This window comes from Pseudophryne corroboree, chromosome 3 (genome assembly GCF_028390025.1).
Source record: "Pseudophryne corroboree isolate aPseCor3 chromosome 3, aPseCor3.hap2, whole genome shotgun sequence".
Lineage (NCBI taxonomy): Eukaryota > Metazoa > Chordata > Amphibia > Anura > Myobatrachidae > Pseudophryne > Pseudophryne corroboree.
Genome location: NC_086446.1, coordinates 481,589,757 through 481,611,384, shown reverse-complemented (window position 1 = coordinate 481,611,384; position 21,628 = coordinate 481,589,757). Strand labels below are relative to the sequence as shown.

The window sequence follows — 21,628 nt, the reverse complement described above, 5'->3', positions numbered from 1 at the left end:
AGGGGCATTGCATTGAAAATTAAGAACATAAGTAAAACAAGAATGTTTGTAAGCAAACACAAATTCAGTCTCTCTCTCATGCTGTAATGGCCTCCATACATTAGAGACACATTACTGCTACAACAGCTCAGCCACAAAGTAGTAGGCTACACAATCTCACAGCAAAGAACCGTGCTGAACAGCGTAGCAGATAAAGGGGTCTATTTACTAAGCAATGAACGGACATAAAGTGGAGAGTCATAAAGTCCCAACCAATCAGCTCCTAACTGCCATGTTACAGGCTGTGTTTAAAAAATGGTAGCTGGGATCAGATTGGCTGGTACTTTATCTCCAGCCAGTCTATCTCCATCCAAGGCTTAGTAAGTAGACCCCAAAATCATTTGTCATCTGTTGCAACATTCACTTCTGAGCTTCAAACTGCCGCAATCTCAGTGCAAGAACTGAATATCAGGAGTTTCATGGATTGGATTTCCATGGCCAAGCAGCTGTACACAAGTCTCAGATCAGGCTGGGCAATGTCAAATGTCAGCTGGAGGTGTAAAGTGCACTGCCATTGTATTCTAGGGCAGTATAAATGTAGTCTTTATAGTGACTTATTCACCCTCTGGCAGTCTGATGGACAAATCTGGTTTGGCCAATGCCAGAAGAAAGCATCCCTGCCATATGAATACTGCCTGCTATAACGGTTAGTGGAAGAGGAATAAGTCTAGGCTGTGTGAGTTTCCAAAGAGTTACCACCCATCCAGGATTTCTCCAGACTGTGCGGAGACGGGACAGGTGGTAATCTCGGACTGTACATATTCAGGAATCTGTGTGGGGCCAGCAGCAGCAGTTGTGCCTGCAACTCTCGCGAGTCTCACAAGGCTGCCACTGCTGCACAGACAGCATTCATCAGTATAGAGATAGCACCCAGCGTTCTACTGTCTGCCCATCTCCTGCACTCATTTGTGCACTGGAAGCCCTGCATACTCAGCTCTGCTTGTGCTGTGTGCTCATTCCAGCCCGGCCCACCATGTGCTTTGTGTTCAGTGTGTTGTTGTTGACGTGTACATTATGTACAGGAGTGGACAAATTTGTTGGTATCCTTTCATGAAAAAAGAAGAACTCTGAAATAACCTAAAAGTGACAAGTGTATTTTGCATCCAGTGTTGTTTATTCCACATGTAATAGAAATCAGACTTTGCATTAGATTATGGGGTATATTCAATTGCGGTCAAAAACTTCAGTCTGTAGAAAAGACGGCAGTTTTCAACTTTTTTTAGGTTGAATCCTGATTCAACCTATTCAGAGCTTTTCGACAAGTCGAGGCATTCGACTTGTCGAAAAGCACGTGGATCGGCGGAATAGCGGCCGATCCACGTGTTGATGTCGAAAACGGGGCCAATTCCAACAGGTTTTGGCCCCTTTTTCGACTATCTCAAACCGACATCAAAATGATGTCGGAAGGAGATGGACCCGGAGGAGGCGAGGGGGGGAGCCGCAGGGAGACAGCCGGCGGGCATACAGGAGATCAGCGCTGCAGCTGGATGTCACTCACCCGCCCGACCTCACGGCAGCTTCCACCCGGCTCCAGCACGCTGTTGGAGCCGGGTGGAAGCTGTCGTGAGGTCGGGCGGCTGAGTGACATCCTGCTGCAGCGATACGGTAGCGCTGATCGTAGCGCTGATGTCTCCTGTATGCCCGCCGGCTGTCCCCCCGCGGCTCGCCCCCCTTCTCCTCCTCTGCGTCCCATCTTAATTCGACTTGAAAAAGTCGAATTAAGATGGGGATTGAATAGGGGTTGTCGGATCCATTCCGACAAATACATGTCGGAATGGATCCGACTTTAATTGAATATACCCCTATAGCTCCAACAGAATATTTTCAATAATAAAACAAATATAAAAATGGACAAAAATGTTGGGACCCTTAACCTAATTTCTCTTATGTCCTAGTGGATACTGGGGTTCTGTACTTTAGTACCATGGGGTATAGATCGGGGCAACTGGAGCCTGGCACTTTAAAACCTTTTAGTATGTGTATGTGTGTGCTGGCTCCTCCTCTCTATGCCCCTCCTACGAGACTAAGTTTAGAAAAATGTGCCCAAGGATCCGGGTGCATTTCTCTGGAGCTCCAGAGATTTTCCTTTATTTTTATTTTTGTTTATTACTTTCAGGTAACTCTGGTTGGCAATCAGGCTACCTGCTTTGTGGGACTTAGAGGGAGACCGAACCAACCTCCTGAGGGTTAATGGTTCGGAATTCCAGCTGACAGGACACTGAGCTCCTGAGGTACTAATCACACATCGTTAGTATGTGCACCCATGCCAGCAGATAGCCGCCACCCTCTAACAGATGCCGAAGTTACAAGGTGTGGTGAGTGTTACACCGGGGTCCCGGTTAGCGGGTCCCCGATGCAGTTTTGGTGGCAAGTCATGCGGCGGTCCCTGGCCCGGAGCAGCAGTGCCCGCCACGGACAAACTGGCTCAAGGCTGTTGCCCCGCAGTGCTCACTGTCTCAAGGCTTTGTGTACACTGTAAAATGCATATACTACTATTTGTTATAAGTAGCCAGTATAAACTGTGATAGGGACCGCGCGCCATTACAAGGGGCGGGGCTTCTCTGAGCGGGACTAGCGGCGCAAGGCGCCATTTCCCGCTGCTGCGGATCTTCAAGGATGCATGCACGCTGCTCCTCCAGGACCCACGCTGCTACAGACTGTAAAACTGGTACCAGGGGGTCATAGAAAGGGGGGAGCACGCCAGTGGTGCCGCTGCACTACTAACAGGTCATACACATACTTCAACACATTGTGCTGCTGTGTTCTGATTGCTGGTGTCCACTTCTCAGTGTCACTCCAGGGACTCTCTAGGGTCTGTATTACTATTGTGTAAGATGTCTGTCGACATGGTTATGTGTGCTGCTTGTAACTCTACCCCGTCTTCAGCGGGGTCACTTATGTGTGAACAATGGGGGTCATTCCGAGTTGGTCGCTCGCTAGCAGTTTTTAGCAGCCGTGCAAACGCTATGCCGCCGCCCACTGTGAGTGTATTTTAGCTTGGCAGAAGTGCGGACGTTTTTATCGCAGAGCGCCTGCAAATTTTTTTTGTGTAGTTTCAGAGTAGCTCAAAACCTACTCAGCGCTTGCGATCACTTCAGATTATTCAGTTCTGGATTTGACGTCACACACCCGCCCAGCGTTCGCCCAGCCATGCCTGTGTTTTCCCTGGCACGCCTGCGTTTTTCCAAACGCTCCCTGAAAACGGTCAGTTGCCACCCAGAAATGCCCACTTCATGTCAATCACTCTGTGGCAACCAGTGCGACTGAAATGCATCGCTAGACCCTGTGCAAAAACTGGCATCGTTCGTTGTCCCAGTACGTCGCGCGTGCGCATTGCGCCGCATACGCAGAACTGCCATTTTTTTGCCTGATCGCTGCACTGCGAACAAATGCAGCTAGTGATCAACTCGGAATGACCACCAATGTTCCTTATCTCCACAGGGACACAGTTCACAGGCACCTGACTGGCTAGATAGTTTTAAAAGCATGATTCAGAATGTAAATTTAGAATTAGCCGCAGCTAAGAAGGAGAGACAGGTGTTAAAGCACTCTATTGATTGTGTGGCAAAAGCAGCAGATACCAAGAAGGCTTCTCATCCCCCTCTAGTGGTTTCACATAAACGCTCACTGCCACAGGTGCTCCAGTCTGATTCTGATTCTGATTAGCCTGATGTGGATGATGATGATGATGATATGGATGAGGACAACTCTCTGTCCCCTGGGGTGGAGGTTCTCATTTTTGCTGTAAGAGAGGTCCATCACATACCAGATCAGGAGACAGAACCAGATGAGGAGTTGTACTTTAATGTTCGACCAAAGACATCAGCCACTTTTCCTGTGTCTAAAGATTTAAACTCCCTGGCCAAGGAGGCTTGGTTAAACCTTGATAAAAAAAAACATAAATTCCTCAGAGGATTTTAACTACTTTTCCACTCCAAACTCAGGACAGGACCCCCCCCCTTCATCAGTCGACACGCCTGTGTCCAGATTGTCTAAGAAATTGGTGCTGCCGATATCAGGGGCTATATCACTTAAAGAACCTGCTGACCTTAAAATTGAGACTACTCTAAAGGCAATTTATACGGCAGCGGGCGTAGCACAGTGCCCCACAATAGTTTGTGGGTGTATTTCCAGGGGCAATGGTTAAGTGGTCTGATTCTGTTATTGATGGTTTAAACTCTCTGCCCCATGATGAGGTCATTACTCTGTTGCAGCACATACAGGATGCTGCTAATTCTATGAGTGAGGCTGTAAAGGAACTGTGTAAGATAAATGGCCGCACTACTGCTATGGCTGTTTCGGCACGCAGAGCTCTGTGGTTACGTCAATGGTCAGCGGACGCTGATTCAAAAAAATGGTGTAGAAAATCTTCCCTTTACAGGTGATGCCTTGTTTGTAGACAAATGAAATAAATGGATCTCTCAGGCAATGGCGGGTAAGTCTACCTATCTGCCGTCGGCTGCGCCACCTGCTAGACATTCTTACGCAGGACCTTCCTTGCAGTCCTTTTGTGTGGCAAGGTTCAGAGGCAGGGGCCAGGGCGTTTCCACCACTCCGAGAGGATCCCGTGGTAAGTCCCGTAAACCTGCAGCTGCTGCCTCCCTGGACCAGACCACCGGATCCCCTGTTGCTAAGCCCTACGCGTGACGGTTGGCCCCAGCGGCAAGGCGACTTTCAGGTGGGTGTTTGCCTTCAACACTTTGTCCATGTGCCAGGATCCTTGGGTGAGGGATCTCATTTCCCAAGGATACCAGCTGGAATTTCAAGCACTCCCTCCTCACAGGTTCTTCAAGTCGGGCTTACCAGCTTTGCCTGCAGCAAAAGTTACCTTGCAAGAGGCTATTCAAAGACTTTTACAGACGGGGTGGTGGCTCCGGTACCACCTCCGTTAAACGAAAAGGGGTTTTTACTCCAGTCTTTTTGTCATTCCAAAACCAGACGGTTCGGTACAACCCATCTTAAACCTGAAGTCTCTAAACCCCTACCTGCGGGTGTACAAATTCAAGATGGAATCCCTGCGGGCAGTGGTGTCCGGTCTGGAGGAGGGGGAATTCCTGGTATCCTTAGATGTCAAGGATGCTTACCTACACATTCCCATGTGGCCTCCTCATCAGGCTTACCTCAGGTTCGCCATATTGGGCGACCATTTCCAGTTTCAGGCCTTGCCCTTTGGCCTGTCCACAGCTCCAAGGGTCTTCATCAAGGTCATGGCGGAGATGATGCTGCAACTGCGTGTGATGGGAGTCAACATAGTCCCCTACTTGGATGATCTCCTTATAAAGGCTATGTCCAGGGAGCGTCTATTGCACAGCATCGATCTAACGACTCGCCTGCTTACAGATCATGGGTGGATCCTGAATTTCCAGAAATCTCACCTGGAACCAACCCAACGTCTTCAGTTCCTGGGAATGATATTGGATACAGTGTTTCAAAAGGTTTTTGTTTCCGATGGACAAGGCCTTGGCTATCCAGGCTATTGTCCGCTCAGTGCTCCATCCTCGCAAGGTGTCCATACATCTTTGCATACGCTTGCTGGGCAGGATGGTTGCTGATTACGAGGCAATCCAATACGGCAGATTTCATGCCCGACTGGATCTGCTGGACAAATGGTCGGGGTGTCACCATGGCGATGGCATACATAAACCGACAATGGGGAACAAGAAGAGGTGTCAAAAATCCTCCTCTGGGCGGAGGCAAACGCAAGGGCCATCTCAACCATATTCATTCCGGGAGTGGACAACAGGAAGCAGACTTCCTCAGCAGGCACGACCTCCATCCAGGGGAATGGGGCCTACATACCTGTCACCCGCCATAGGCGGCGTTCACCGCGCTTACCCCTGCGTGCCTGCTGGTCTGTGTTGCGGCCTCCGCCTTCGATGGTCCACGGGCTCCGGCGTCTGGCTGGCACGGCTCCCGGCGGTTCCCCGGGGCAGGGGCGCCGCCATGACACCCGGCATCACGTGGGCGGGGAGCAGGTGACGTCATCAGACTGTTCCGCCAATCCAGCGGAGGCGGGAGATTCAAAGGCAGATGCCGGGCAGAGCCTCGGCGCCTGAGTATCGTCTTTTACCCTGAAGTGGATGCCAGTGCTCTCGTTCCCGGCGAATCTCTCTTCAGTCGTACCCCAGTGTCTCCGGCACTTCCAGGTGCCAGTCGCTGCACAGTTCCAGCGTATACAGCGGCTGGTGTGTTCCTCTGCAATCCAGTCACCAGTGCTTCTTGGAGTCAGCGTGGGCTGCGGGCTAAACGCCGCTCTCATGTTCTACAAGTCATCAGTGTCTTTAAACACCGCTCTCAAGTTCTACAAGTCATCAGTGTCTTTAAACACCGTTCTCAAATTCTACAAGTCATCAGTTTCTTTAACCACCGCTCCCAAGTTTTGCAAGTTACCAGTGTCTTTAACCACCGCTCCCAAGTTTTGCAAGTTACCAGTGTCTTTAACCACCGCTCCCAAGTTCTGCAGTGTCTTTAATCATCGCTCTCAAGTCATACAAATCATCAGTGTCTTTAACCACCGTTCTCAAGTTCTACAGTGTCTTTAATCACCGCTCTCAAGTCATACAAATCATCAGTGTCTTTAACCACCGCTCTCAAGTTCTATAAATCATCAGCATCTTTAGTCACCGCTCTCAAGTCATACAAATCATCAGTGTCTTTAACCACTGCTCACAAGTGTTTCAAATCATCAGAGTCTTTAACCACCGTTCACCAGTTCTTCAAATCATCAGTATCTTTAAAAACATCACTCACAAGTTCTTCAGTCACTATTATCTTGTACCAACACTCACAAGTACTTCTTTTCCTGGAATCTTTAACATTGCTTACAAGTTCTCCTATAGGCCTGGGCATTCCCCCCATACGTTCCTTCTCTGCTATGTGACATTGTGTTGCTCCCTTCCTGCAATAAAGTTCTTTAATATTTTCACCAAGCTTTACTGTCAGAGTCCTGTATGAGGAAGACCTATATCAAGCCATCCCTGTTCCGACCCAACTGTGGTTCCTCTCCTCTACCATCGGAAGAACCCCCGAGTTCACAACACCCCCAACCTAGGTCAGTGACACATACCCAGGTGTTTCAACAGTTAATTCACCAGTGGGGCTGTCCGCAGATAGATCTGATAGCTTCTCGTCTCAACAAGAAGCTATGCCGTTACTGTTCCAGAACGAGGGATCCACAGGCTGTAGCAGTGGATGCGCTGACGATTCCTTGGACGTTCCAGTTTGTGTACCTGTTCCCTCCTCTACCGCTAATCCCAAGGGTTCTAAAAAGACTAAGAAGGGAAAGCGTTCAAACAATTCTAATTGCCGCGGATTGGCCTCGACGGACGTGTTACTCGGACCTCCTAACCTTAGCTCTGGAGGATCCTTGGCCTCTGCTGCTCCAAAAGGATCTTCTTCAACAAGGTCCGTTCGTCTATCCAGACTTACAGCGACTACGTTTGACGGCTTGGAAGTTGAGAGGGAGATTCTAGCAAGAAAAGGTCTTCCCTCCCAGGTTATTTCCACCATGATTCAGGCCAGGAAGATGGTTACGTCAAAACATTATCATCGTATCTGGGAAAAGTATGTTTCCTGGTGTGAAGGTAGAAAGGTTTCTCCCATGGAATTTAGAATTGGTCGTTTTCTACTTTTCCTGCAAACAGGAGTGGATATGGGCCTACTTTTAGGCTACATCAAAGTCCAGATTTCTGCGCTCTCTATTTTCTTCCATAAACAGCTTGCCTTGTTGCCAGAAGTACAGACTAAAGGGAGTTCTTCAAATGCAACCACCCTTTGTACCACCCAAGGCTCCGGGGGACCTCAATGTGGTTCTGTCCTTTCTCTAATGGGACTGGTGTGAACCCTTACATAGGGTGGAGTTAAAATTTCTCACCTGGATGACGGTGATGTTATTGGCATTGGCGTCTGCCAGACGTGTCTCTGAATTGGGGGCCTAATCCTGTAAGAGCCCTTATTTGATATTTCATGAAGACAGGGCGGAACTTAGGACCCGTCCTCAGTTTTTGCCGAAAGTGGTGTCAGCTTTTCATGTGACTCAGCCTCTTGTGGTTCCAGTATTGTCTGACGCTTCTGTTGGTCCTGAGTCCTTGGATGTGGTCAGGGCTCTGAAGATTTATGTCAAAAGGACGGCCCATCATCAGAAATCTGACTCGCTGTTTGTCCTTTATGATGCCTTCGACATTGGTCGGCCGGCTTCTAAGCTATCTATTGCTCGCTGGCTCAGGTTGACCATTCAACAGGCCTATACTTCGGCGGCTCTGCCCTTGCCGACGTCTGTTCAGGCCCACTCGATGAGGTCGGTGGGATCTTCCAGGGCAGCTGCCTGAGGTGTATCGGCCCAGCAATTGTGCCGAGCTGCGACTTGGTATGGTTCAAACACGTTTGTTAAATTCTGTAGATTCGATACCTTGGCCAAGGATGACCTTCAGTTTGGTCAGGCGGTTTTATAGGGGTCTCAGCGCACTCCCACCCGTTTGGGAGCTTTGGGACTTCCCATGGTACTAAAGTACAGAATCCCAGTATCCACTTGGACGTAATTCCTTTTCTCCTAGTCCGTAGTGGATACTGGGCGCCCGCCTCGGTGCTTCGATCCTGCTTACCTGTGTAAGTAATTGGTTGGACTGACATTGCGGTCCCGTTATGTTGTCAGGATAGCTGTGCTATCCTGGTTAGGTTGGTGTTGCTATCCTCTGTTCTGGTTAGCGCCCTCCTTACTGTTATGTTTTTGTGTTGGCTTGTTGCCTCACCGCTGTTGTATTTATTCCTTCTCTCGTGGTATGTCCATCTCCTCGGCCACAGTTTTCCTAGACTGAGTCTGGTAGGAGGGGAGGAGCCAGCACACACATACACACACTAAAAGGTTTTAAAAGTGCCAGGCTCCTGTGGACCCAATTTATACCCCATGGTACTAAAGTACAGAACCTTAGAATCCACTATGGACTAGGAGAAAAGGAATTACCGGTAGGTAATAAATTCCTATTATTTTGTTACACAATCTTCAGAGGCAATTACTGCAATCATGTGCTTTCTGTAGCTCTCAATGAGACTCTGCACCTGTCAACTTGTAGTTTTATGTTCAGTGTGGTGCACACAATGATACCAAACAGCAGTGACTATTTTTCTCCACCTAAATAATCTGAATGACTGATTAGAAGATTGAAGAAAATGTGTGATGTTAATTCAAGAAAGCAATTACTTTGAAATATCACTAAAATCCAATAATTATTAGCTTTTTTAAGGGGTACCAACAAATATGTCCAGAACATTTTAGAATATTTTTGGAGATTACGTAATCATTTGTGTTTTAACCTATTTCTTTGTTTTATTATTATTATTATTATTATTATTATTATTATTATCCTTTATTTTTATGTCGCCACAGGGATTCTGCAGCACCTAACAAAGGCCCTCATTCCGAGTTGATCGCTCGCTAGCTACTTTTAGCAGCCGTGCAAACGCATAGTCGCCGCCCACAGGGAAGTGTATTTTAGCATAGCAGGAGTGCAGACGCCTGTGCAGCAGAGCGGCTGCAAACACATTTTGTGCAGAACAAGACCAGCCCTGTAGTTACTTATTCTGTGCGATGATTGCTGCGACGAATGACACGGTAATGACATCAGATACCCGCCCAGCAAACGCCCGGCCACGCCTGCGTTTTTCCAAACACTCCCAGAGAACGGTCATTTGACACCCACAAACACCCACTTCCTGTCAATCTACCTGCGTTCGCCAGTGCGACTGAAAGCGTCGCTAGAACCTGTGCAAAACCACAATGCTCTTTGTACCTGTACGCCGCGTGTGCGCATTGCCAGAGCCGGCCATAGGCATAGGCAAACTAGGCAATTGCTTAGGGCATTTGATATGCCTAGGGGCATCAGCAGCTTCTGCTGATTAAAATGATATGTGGCATGCCTATATTCTGTGTGTAGCAAGTCATATGCAGATACAGCCACAGTCTCACACAGTATATAGGCATGCTGCATATAATTTTAATCAGCAGAAGCTGCTTGTGCATTCTAGCCACATAGCAATGCAAATAAGATGCATTTTCATTAAAAAAAAAGGTGTGCCTGACATTAGCATTGAGGCAAGATTTATGAGGGCACATCTGTATCCAAGCAGAGGCAGAGGTCACAGTGTTAGTGGAAGTGTGAGTGCTGTGTGCATGTGAGTGGTTTGGTTGTGCAGTAGTGTTCGGAATATGTGTAAGGAGCATTATGTGTGTCATGTAAAAATGCATTAATAATGTGCAACATATGTGTAAGGGGCACTATGTGTGTCATGTGTATAAGGACATTAATAATGTGTAGCATATGTGTAACAGGGTACTACTGTATGTGTGTCATTATGTGTATAGGGGCACTAATAATGTGTAGGGGGCACTATGTGTCATTATGTATATAAGGGCATTAATAATGTGCGGCATATGTGTAAGGGAAATTATGTGTAAAAGGGCATTAATAAATGTTGTCATAATGTGTAAGGCGCATTATGTTTATAAGGACTTTAATAAGGTGTCTCATATGTGTAAGGCGCATTACTGTGTGGACTTATGTGTATAAATGCATTACTAATGTGTGGCATTATGTGTATAAGGTGCTCTACTATGTGGCGTTGCATATAGAAAGGGCACTACTGTGTCATCTAATGTGAATGAAGAGCAATAGGGTGTGGTGTAATGTGAATAAGGAGCAAGTCAGTGTGATGTAATGTGAATAAGGGCCTAGACTGTGAGGAGTAACGTTTATAAGGTAAAGTGGTACTACTGTGAGATGTAATGTGAATTATGGACACTATCGCATGATCAAATGTGAATAAAGTTGCAGTACTGTGTGGCGTAATTGGAATTGGGGTTACTATTGTGTGGCCATGCCCCTTGCCAGCAAAAACACACCCTTTTTTGGGCTGTGCACCAAATGTGCGAACTGTTCCTATTTAAAATATAGGGGGTCCAAACACCAAAATAAGGACTGCTATGGGTGAGTGCTGATGGTGCTGGGAAAGAGGTGCAAGGTCAGAGGCGGAACCAGCGGTGGTGCTAGGGGGCACCAGCCAAAATCTTGCCTAGGGCATCATATTGGTTAGGGCCGGCTCTGCGCATTGCAGTGCATACGCATGTGCAGTTTTGCCGTTTTCTCTATCGTCCTAAGTGGATGCTGGGGTTCCTGAAAGGACCATGGGGGATAGCGGCTCCGCAGGAGACAGGGCACAAAAAAGTAAAGCTTTTACCAGATCAGGTGGTGTGCACTGGCTCCTCCCCCTATGACCCTCCTCCAGACTCCAGTTAGATTTTGTGCCCGAACGAGAAGGGTGCAATCTAGGTGGCTCTCCTAAAGAGCTGCTTAGAGAAAGTTTAGCTTAGGTTTTTTTACTTTACAGTGAGTCCTGCTGGCAACAGGATCACTGCAACGAGGGACTTAGGGGAGAAGTAGTGAACTCACCTGCGTGCAGAGTGGATTTGCTGCTTGGCTACTGGACACTAGCTCCAGAGGGACGATCACAGGTACAGCCTGGATGGTCACCGGAGCCGCGCCGCCGGCCCCCTTGCAGACGCTGAAGAGAGAAGAGGTCCAAAATCGGCGGCTGAAGACTCCTGAGTCTTCATAAAGGTAGCGCACAGCACTGCAGCTGTGCGCCATTTTCCTCTCAGCACACTTCACACAACAGTCACTGAGGGTGCAGAGCGCTGGGGGGGGCGCTCTGAGAGGCAAATAAAAACCTTATTAGAGGCAAAAAATACCTCACATATAGCCCACAGAGGCTATATGGAGATATTTAACCCCTGCCTAACTTCAAAAATAGCGGGAGACGAGCCCGCCGAAAAAGGGGCGGGGCCTATCTCCTCAGCACACAGCGCCATTTTCTCTCACAGAAAAGCTGGAGAGAAGGCTCCCAGGCTCTCCCCTGCACTGCACTACAGAAACAGGGTTAAAACAGAGAGGGGGGGCACTGATTTTGGCGATATTGTATATATATAAAAGATGCTATAAGGGAGAAACACTTATATAAGGTTGTCCCTATAAAATTATAGCGTTTTTGGTGTGTGCTGGCAGACTCTCCCTCTGTCTCCCCAAAGGGCTAGTGGGTCCTGTCCTCTGTCAGAGCATTCCCGGTGTGTGTGCTGTGTGTCGGTACGTGTGTGTCGACATGTATGAGGACGATGTTGGTGAGGAGGCGGAGAAATTGCCTGTAATGGTGATGTCACTCTCTAGGGAGTCGACACCGGAATGGATGGCTTATTTAGAGAATTACGTGAGAATGTCAACACGCTGCAAGGTCGGTTGACGACATGAGACGGCCGACAATCTATTAGGACCGGTCCAGGCGTCTCAGAAACACCGTCAGGGGTTTTAAAAACGCCCATTTACCTCAGTCGGTCGACACAGACACAGACACGGACACTGAATACAGTGTCGACGGTGAATAAACAAACGTATTTCTCATTAGGGCCACACGTTAAGGGCAATGAAGGAGGTGTTACGTGTTTCTGATACTACAAGTACCACAAGAAAGGGTATTATGTGGGAGTGAAAAAACTACCTGTAGTTTTTCCTGAATCAGATAAAATAAAATGAAGTGTGTGATGATGCGTAGGGTTACCCCGATAGCAAATATTGGCGTTATACCCTTTCCCGCCAGAAATTAGGGTACGTTGGGAAACACCCCTTAGGGTGATAAGGCGCTCACACGCTTATCAAGTGGCGTTACCGTCTCCAGATACGGCCGCCCTCAAGGAGCCAGCTGATAGGAAGCTGGAAAAATATCCTAAAAAGTATATACACACATACGGTGGTTATACTGCGACCAGCGATCGCCATCAGCCTGGAGATGCAGTGCTGGGTTGGCTTGGTCGGATTCCCTGACTGAAAATATTTTATTCATGTAGAGCATTTAATAGGATGCATTCTATATATATGTATGTGAGATGCACAGAGGGATATTTGCTCTCTGGCATCAAGATAAGTGCGTTGTCCATATCTCCCAGAAGATGTCAGGGACACGACAGTGGTCAGGTGATACAGATCCCATACGGCAGATGGAAGTATTGCTGTATAAAGGGAAGGAGTTATTTGGGGGTCGGTCCATCGGACCTGGGGACCACAGCAACAGCTGGGAAATCCAACCTTTTTTACCCCAAGTTACATCTCAGCTAAAAAAGACACCGTCTTTTCAGCCTCAATCTTTCCTTTCCCATGAGGGCATGCAGGCAAAAGGCCAGTCATATCTGCCCAGACATAGAGGTAAGGGAAGTAGACTGCAGCAGGCAGCCCTTTCCCAGGAAAAGAAGCCCTCCACCGCGTCTGCCAAGTCCTCAGCATGACGCTGGGGCCGTGCAAGCGGACTCAAGGTGGGGGGGTAGTCTCAAGAGTCTCAGGGCGCAGTGGGATCACTCGCAAGTTGACCCCTAGATCGTACGAGTATTATCCCAGGGGTAAAGATTGGAGAGTCGAGACATCTTCTCCTCGCAGGTTCCTGAAGTCTGCTTTACCAACGGCTCCCTCCGACAGGGAGGCAGCATTGGAAACAATTCACAAGCTGTATATCCAGCAGGTGATAATCAAAGTACCCCTCCTACGACAAGGAAAAGGGTATTATTTTTCCACACTATATTGTGGTACTGAAGCCAGACGGCTTGGGGACACATAGTCTAAATCTAAAATGTTTTGAACACTTACATAAAAGGTTCAAATCGAGATAAAGTCACTCAGAGCAGTGATAGCGAACCGGAAAAAAGGGGACTATATGGTGTCCCTGGACATCAAGGATTACCTCCATGTCCAAATTTTGTCCTTCTCATCAAGGGTACCTCTGGTTCGTGGTACAGAACTGTCAATATCAGTTTCAGACGATGCCGTTTGAATTATCCACGGCACCCCGGGCCTTTTTACCAAGGTAATGGCCGAAAAGATGTTTCTTCAAAGAAAAAAGGCATCTAAATTATCCCTTACTTGCACGACCTAAAAAGGGCAAGTTCCAGAGAACAGTTGGAGGTCGGAAGAGCACTATCTAAAGTAGTTCTTCGACGGCACGACTGGATTCTAAATATTCCAAGAATCGCAGCTGTTTTCCGACGATACGTCTGCTGTTCCTAGGGATGATTCTGGACACGGTTCAGAAAAAGGTTTTTCTTCCCGAGGAAAAAGCCAAGGAGTTATCCGACCTGTCAGGAACCTCCTAAAACCAGGAAAGGTGTCTGTACATCAATGCACAAGAGTCCTGGGAAAAATGGTGGCTTTTTACGAAGCAATTCCATTCGGCAGATTCCATGCAAGAATTTTCCAAAGGGATCTGTTGGACAAATGGTCAGGGTCGCATCCTCAGATGCACCTGCGAATAACCCTGTCGCCAAGGACAAGGGTATATCTTCTGTGGTGGTTGCAAAAGGCTCATCTATTGGAGGGCCGCAGATTCGGCATACAGGATTTGATCCTGGTGACCACGGACGCCAGCCTGAGAGGTTGGGGAGCAGTCACACAAGGAAGAAACTTCCAGGGGGTATGGACGAACCTGGAAAAGTCTCTTCACATAAACATTCTGGTACTAAGAGCAATCTAAAATGCTCTAAGCCAGGCGGAACCACTCCTGCAAGGAAAACCGGTGTTGATTCAGTCGGACAACATCACGGCGGTCGCCCATGTAAACAGACAGGGCGGCACAAGAAGCAGGAGTGCAATGGCAGAAGCTGCCAAGATTCTTCGCTGGGCGGAGAATCACGTAATAGCACTGTCAGCAGTGTTCTTCCCGGGCGTGGACAACTGGGAAGCAGACTTCCTCAGCAGACACGATATTCACCCGGGAGAGGGGGGTCTTCATCCAGAAGTCTTCCACATGCTAATAAACTGTTGGGAAAGACCAATGGTAGACATGATGGCGTCTCGCCTCAACAAGAAACTGGACAAATATTGCGCCAGGTCAAGAGATCCACAGGCAATAGCTGTGGACGCACTGGTAACACCTTGGGTGTACAAATCAGTATATGTGTTTCCTCCTCTGCCTCTCATACCAAAGGTATTGAAGATTATACGGTGAAGAGGAGTAAGAACAATACTAGTGGCTCCGGATTGGCCAAGAAGGACTTGGTACCCGGAACTTCAAGAGTTGGTCACGGACGACCCGTGCCCTCTACTTCTGAGAAGGGACCTGCTACAACAGGGTCCCTGTCTCTTTCAAGACTTACCGCGGCTGCGTTTGACGGCATGGCGGTTGAACGCCAGATCCTAAAAGGGAAAGGCATTCCAGAAGAAGTCATTCCTACCTTGATTAAGGCAAGGAAGGAAGTCACCGCGAAACATTATCACCGCATTTGGCGAAAATATGTCGCGTGGTGCGAGGATCGGAGTGTTCCGACGGAGGAATTTCAACTGGGTCGTTTCCTACATTTCCTACAATCAGGATTGTCTATGGGTCTCAAATTGAGATCTATTAAGGTTCAAATTTCGGCCCTGTCAATATTCTTCCAAAAAGAATTGGCCTCAGTTCCTGAGGTACAGACTTTTGTTAAAGGAGTACTGCATATACAGCCTCCTGTGGTGCCTCCGGTGGCACCGTGGGATCTAAATGTAGTTTTAGATTTCCTCAAATCCCATTGGTTTGAACCATTGAAAAAGGTGGATTTTAAATATCTCACATGGAAAGTGACTATGTTACTGGCCCTGGCTTCCGCCAGGAAAGTATCTGAATTGGCGGCTTTATCTTATAAAAGCCCTTATCTAATCTTCCATTCGGATAGGGCAGAACTGAGGACTCGTCCGCATTTTCTCCCTAAGGTGGTATCAGCGTTTCACCTGAACCAACCTATTGTGGTGCCTGCGGCCACTGGCGACTTGGAGGACTCCAAGTTGTTGGACGTTGTCGGAGCCTTAAAAATATACATTTCAAGGACGGCTGAAGTCAGAAAATCTGACTCGCTGTTGATACTATATGCACCCAACAAGTTGGGTGCCCCTGCTTCTAAGCAGACGATTGCTCGTTGGATTTGTAACACAATTCAACTTGCTCATTCTGTGGCAGGCCTGCCACAGCCTAAATCTGTTAAGGCCCATTCCACAAGGAAGGTGGGCTCATCTTGGGCGGCTGCCCGAGGGGTCTCGGCATTACAATTCTGCCGAGCAGCTACGTGGTCGGGGGAAAACACGTTTGTAAAATTCTACAAATTTGATACCCTGGCAAAAGAGGACTTGGAATTCTCTCATTCGGTGCTGCAGAGTCATCCGCACTCTCCCGCCCGTTTGGGAGCTTTGGTATAATCCCCATGGTCCTTTCAGGAACCCCAGCATCCACTTAGGACGATAGAGAAAATAAGAATTTACTTACCGATAATTCTATTTCTCGGAGTCCGTAGTGGATGCTGGGCGCCCATCCCAAGTGCGGATTGTCTGCAATACTTGTACATAGTTACAAAAATCGGGTTATTATTGTTGTGAGCCATCTTTTCAGAGGCTCCGCTGTTATCATACTGTTAACTGGGTTCAGATCACAGGTTGTACAGTGTGATTGGTGTGGCTGGTATGAGTCTTACCCGGGATTCAAATTGCCTCCCTTATTGTGTACGCTCGTCCGGGCACAGTACCTAACTGGAGTCTGGAGGAGGGTCATAGGGGGAGGAGCCAGTGCACACCACCTGATCTGGTAAAAGCTTTACTTTTTTGTGCCCTGTCTCCTGCGGAGCCGCTATCCCCCATGGTCCTTTCAGGAACCCCAGCATCCACTACGGACTCCGAGAAATAGAATTATCGGTAAGTAAATTCTTATTTTATCAACTAAACGCTACGCAGCGAACAACTGCAGCTACCGATCAACTCGGAATGAGGGCCAAATTACATAAACTAATGAGCAAAACAAGAAAAACAGCAACATACATTATAAGACAATGTAGGACAAGTACATGGTATATAAACATTCCTGCATCAGTGGTCATGACACTAAAATAAGCACCAGGGTGACAGAAACCTAGGGTGAGGTGCTGTTGTAGGAAGTAAGGAGTAGAAAATAGTCTAAGTAAGAGAAGGAAAAATGTGGGGGGAGAGGGCCCTGCTTGTGAGAGCTTACATTCTAAAGAATGCTTTGCTCTATGACATACCAAAGTCATGCAGGTAAACATGAGACAAGAGGAATGAAGTATTGTTTCAATGAGCTGTAAGGATACTAACAAATTTGTTCATCTGTATATAGATGTGTGTTATAGTACAGGAGGATTCCTATGCTCTGACTATAGATTCCGGTGTGTAATATAGAAAGCGGAAGGGAGTAAGATAATAAAGGGGAAGCAAGTTAATCACTTACTGACTGTTAAGTCTGATAATCATATTTGTGGTTGGGGTCGCGAATATGGAGAGAGACTTATTTTTTTATACCTCTATTTCCTTAAAACAGCACAGCAGTCTCAGTTGTGTAGTGGGATGTAACAACTGTAATAAACTGCACATTACTGACTGACACTGTGGGAAAAGGTACATGTTAACTATTAGGGAGCAACAAAAATTCCCTGCTGCCCGTTCACTGAAATAAATGGGTTCACTATGGGAGGTTGACACTCAATAAGTTCACAGTGAGTATGTCGAACTGAAAGTGCCGACATCGGGATCCCAACATAGCTGTTATGCTACTTAGAACATCGTAACCATGCAGGTGATATGACTTTAAATGCCCACATGGTTAAAATGCTGTAAGTAGCATAGCAGCCATGATCCTGGCATTGTCAGGTCGACATACTCACTGTGGACATACTGTAGTGTTGACCTCCTGACTGCATTCCAAATCCAGATTTGTCATGCAGACAAATGGGATCAGTTTTCATCTTTGTCATTGACATTATAAGTGCCGCTTGGCATTTCACGTTGCACTGGTCTTTAATTTGATTTTGGCTTGCACTTGCTGGTGCATCTCTGTAAGTCTCAAACCTCTAAGGCGGTAATAAAATGATGTACAGCTAGGGTCACCACCCGCCTGGGTTTAGTCCAGAAATCCTGTGTGCTGACGGCCGTGGCAGTTGTGTCTCGCTACTGCTGCTGCTCCACCAATCAGTGAACAACGCTGAATGACTCAGACTCTCCCTCATCTTTTGCCGGGCCAGTACTCTCAGTGCGGCTGCCAGCGCCTCAATCAAGCAGAGTAGATGTCGTGAGTTAGTTACCCAACCTACGTGGAGAAAGCCAGGAGAGACACTGACAGACTGGGGCAAATTTGGAGGTTATTATACAAACATGGTGTCATGCTGGACAGTGACTGTGGCTAGTATTTGTGATAGGCATGTGGATGGGGAAGACACGCAGCCGCCGCGACCGTGCCCCCGACACGCCCCCTTTCACACCGCACAGCCCACCGTTCAGGTTTCCCCGCAACGCTGATTAACTGGCAGAGGCGACCGCATTTTCTGCGGCCCCCTGCAGAAAATGCGGACGCATGCGCAGTGCGGCTCGCTGTACTTTTTTTTACATTTGCGCCCGCGGCACCCCCGCAAAAATTCTGTCCGGATCGCGATTTGCGATCCAACCTGAATTAGCCCCAAAGTGTGGTTTTGGCAACACCCTTGTTAATGCCCATGTTTGTTTTGGGAATCTGTAAATGAAAAGATGTTGAACCAAAGTGCTAATGAAAGGAAACTTTAATGCTACAGCTTACAATGACATTCTAGAGAGTTGAGTGCTTCCAGCTTTGTGGCAACAGATTACAAACATCCATTTCCTGCTTCAGCATGACAATTTCCCTGTGCAGAAAGTCAGGTCTATGAAAAAATTATTTGTTAAATTTGGTGTGGAAGAACTTGACTGTCCAGAATATATTTTGTGGGATAAATTGGGTCAAATGACTGTGAACCAGGTCTTGTTGCTCATCATCAGTTCCAACCTCACTATAGTGCACGTGTGTCTGAATCACTGCAAACATGTTACATAGAAACATAGAAATTTACAGCAGATAAGAACCACTTGGCCCATCATGTCTGCCCATTTTTTACCTTTTGGTAACCTCAACCCTATTGAATCCTTAGTTCTTTGTATGGATATTCTTATATCTATCCCTAGCATGTTTAAATTACTGTACTCGCTTAGCCTCTACCACCTGTGATGGGAGGCTATTCCACCTATAAACTACCCTTTCTGTAATTTATTTTTTCCTTAAGCTTCCATTGAACCTACCTCCTTCCAGTTTCAGCATGTGTCCTCGTGTTCTAATACTTCTTTTCCTTTGCAGAATGTCCCCCACTTGTACCTTGTTAAAACCCTTGATATATTTGAAAGTTTCTTTCATGTCCCCCCTCCCCTTCTCTGCTCCAAAGTATACATATTAAGATTTTTTAGTCTTTCATGGTAAGTTTTATGGTATAGACCTTGCTCCATAATTGCCCTTCTTTGTACAGTCTCTACTGTACACTATGTAGACAAAAGTGATTGGACACTGACAGCAAATAGATCAACGAGATTGTATTGACGTTAGTACTTTGCAGGTCTCACTGCATGTGGTGGACCTACAGACACCCTTCTTAGCAAACTGACCACAAGTTCCTGGACAACAGCAGGCGGTATGTTTTGCCATTTACCTTAAGTAATATAACCAACTGCGACACTGAAGAAGGTCGAATCGGTCTAGAATGCACCCGTCGCTCCAATTCACCCCAGAGATTCTCAGTGGGGTTAAGATCTGGACTCTGAGCTGGCCAGTCCACCCAGGTTACCGAATGTTCTGCATCCCATCCAAGCATCACCCTTGAAAAATGACATCGTGCAGCCTACTATGATCCCCTTTTCAAACTCTGTTAGCTTCTTCCGGCAAGCCATTTAGTTAGGAAATGATCTAATCAGTGCCCCTCTACCCGTTCACGAACACATCTTCTTCAGGAGCACGCATTTCGCTTGCGTGGGGGGTTACCAATCAATTTTGTCTACATACTGTATTTATATCCTTCTAAAGATATGACCTCCAGAACTGAACACAGTATTCTAGATGAGACCATACCAATGATCTATACAGTGGCACTATCACTTCATTTTACGTATTCCTCTTCCTATGCAGCCAAGCATCTGACTTGCCTCTCTCATTGCTTTGTTACATTGCTTACCTGCCTTCCAGTCATCTGAAATGGTGACTCCTAAATCCCTTTCCTCCTCAGTAGTTTCCATTATAGTGCCATTGATACGATATTTAGCCTTTGGGTTTTTGAGACCCAAGTGCATGATTTGCATTATTATTATTATTATTATTTTTACATTAAACTGTACTTGTCACATTCTTGACCATTCCTCTAGTCTACCTGGATCCTCAATCATTTGTTTCACCCCTCCTGGTGTGTCAACCCTATTGCATACTTCTGTGTCATCTGCAAAAATGCATATTTTTTCTTTAATACCATTTGCAATGTCCCTAACAAAAATATTAAAAAGCACTTTCCCAAGTACAGATCCCTGAGGTACACAACTTGTAACCTTTCCCTCCTGCGACTACACTCCATTTACTACAACCCTCTGTTTCCTATCCTGCAACAAAGTTCTTATCCATTCAACCATCTTAGAGTCCAAACCCATGCTTTCAAATTTATTTAGCAGTCTGCGATGTGGGACCATGTCAAAAGTCTTACTAAAGTCTAGATATGCTACATTGTTTCTCTAACGTCCTAAGTGGATGCTGGGGACTCCGTCAGGACCATGGGGAATAGCGGCTCCGCAGGAGACAGGGCACAAAAATAAAGCTTTAGGATTAGGTGGTGTGTACTGGCTCCTCCCCCTATGACCCTCCTCCAAGCCTCAGTTAGGTTTTTGTGCCCGTCCGAGCAGGGTGCAATCTAGGTGGCTCTCCTAAAGAGCTGCTTAGAAAAAGTTTTTAGGTTTTTTATTTTCAGTGAGTCCTGCTGGCAACAGGCTCACTGCATCGAGGGACTTAGGGGAGAGAATTTCAACTCACCTGCGTGCAGGATGGATTGGATTCTTAGGCTACTGGACACCATTAGCTCCAGAGGGAGTCGGAACACAGGTCTCACCCTGGGGTTCGTCCCGGAGCCGCCGACCCCCCTTACAGATGCTGAAGATTGAAGGTCCGGAAACAGGCGGCAGAAGGCTCTTCAGTCTTCATGAAGGTAGCGCACAGCACTGCAGCTGTGCGCCATTGTTGTCACACACTTCACACCAAGCGGTCACGGAGGGTGCAGGGCGCTGCTGGGGGCGCCCTGGGCAGCAATATTTAATACCTTTATGGCAAAAGAATACATCACATATAGCCATTGAGGCTATATGTATGTATTTAACCCATGCCAGATATCTAAAACTCCGGGAGAAAAGCCCGCCGAAATAGGGGGCGGGGCTTATTCTCCTCAGCACACAGCGCCATTTTCCTGCTCAGCTCCGCTGTGAGGAAGGCTCCCAGGACTCTCCCCTGCACTGCACTACAGAAACAGGGTAAAACAGAGAGGGGGGGCATTTTTTGGCGATATTTTGATATATTTAAGCTGCTATAAGGAACAACACTTATATAAGGTTGTTCCCATATATATTATAGCGCTTGGGTGTGTGCTGGCAAACTCTCCCTCTGTCTCCCCAAAGGGCTAGTGGCGTCCTGTCTTCGATAAGAGCATTCACTGTGTGTCTGCTGTGTGTCGGTA

General features: G+C 47.2%; 1 protein-coding gene across 3 annotated transcripts in view; it reads left to right on the top strand.

Moving 5' to 3' along the window:
- The window catches only part of RGS9 (regulator of G protein signaling 9), a 353,468-nt gene that overhangs the window by 265,126 nt on the left and 66,714 nt on the right, over positions 1-21,628 (top strand). The window lies entirely within an intron of this gene.